Source organism: Micromys minutus (assembly GCF_963924665.1).
Source record: "Micromys minutus genome assembly, chromosome: 22".
Classification (NCBI taxonomy): domain Eukaryota; kingdom Metazoa; phylum Chordata; class Mammalia; order Rodentia; family Muridae; genus Micromys; species Micromys minutus.
In genome coordinates, this window is record NC_137957.1 from 2879065 (window position 1) to 2880401 (window position 1337).

Consider the following 1337-nt stretch of genomic DNA (forward strand, 5'->3'; position numbering starts at 1 on the left):
TCTCTCTGTCTCTCTCTGTCTCTGTCTCTCTCTCTCTCTCTCTCTCTCTCTCTCTCTCTCTGTCTCTCTCTCCCTCTTTCCCTCCCTCCCTCCCTCCATCTTTCCTTCCTTCCATCTCTCTTTCTTGTCTCCTCCCCTTTCCCTTTTCTATTCTGACAATTCAAATTTCCATTTGTTCTAGCAAATTCCTACACAGGCCTTTTCTCACCTGTTCATTTGCTTGCTCAACTCACTCTCCTCAACACCTGCCTCTCCACCCAACACTGTCAGCCCTGATGGGGACACAGATAAAGGCAGCAGGTTTTGTTCGTGAAAACTGGGCTCAGCTACCAGTTCAACCACTGGAGTAAGAATCAGGAAAGACTACTACCTTTTCCTGTCGTTTTCTTCCCTTCTAGTCTGAGACATCTAACCCTTTACATCGTACATAAAGTATGGGATGTTTGTGGTAAAATGTATTTTTACTTGTCAACACACTGCCTCACACTCTTCTTTAGATGCATGTAATCACGAAGATGATTAAAGCGGTATTCAGTGAGTAGTTTGTAAGAACACACACACACTGCTGTAATGCAGTATCAACAGACGGAGAAGGGAGAGGCACAGCCAGGAGGCCAGGAGGGGTCATGAAGCCTGCCTTCCTTTGCCTTTACTGCTCAAGTGCCTACTGCTATTCCTAGATCCTGCCTTTCCAGATGCAAAACCTGAATCTCAGGAAGAGAGAGAGATGCTTAAGTTCTTGGGGGTTATGGGCGTGGGGTTGGGGTCTGCTGTGTCTGAGTTCAGAGCTGGGCTCCTGTCACTTCCTTAGTCACAGAATTCGGTTCTCTCCGTGTGTGTGTGTGTGTGTGTGTGTGTGTGTGTGTGTGTGTGTGTGCGTGTGTGTGTGTGTGTGTGTGTGTGTGTGTGTGTGTGTGTGTGTTTTCACAGGAAAGAAAGCTGATGTTCCTTCATGTCTGTTATAGAAGGACTATCTAATGTAATGTCTTCCCAGTGATTAATACATAATAGCCCTCAGGAAGCATGCTGGTCAGTGAAGAAGTAGATGCAAGGGGGTGGGTGGATAGCCATACGAACAGCTAAGAGACTGGTGGTTGGTTCATAGGTGAAGGGTGGAGGATCGTTCAATGGCTGAAAGGACAATATCGAAAGGGATCATTGGACAGTTGGATCCTAAAGTGCATGGATGGAGAGAGGGATAGATGGGTAAATAGATGAGGGGCTGTTTAATAAGTGATAGGCACATGGCTGGAGGGCCAGCGTATGTGTGGATTGGTGGGTGGGTATGTGCAATGGAAAGACGGCATTGCAGACAATGTCGGTCCTATCATAAGAAG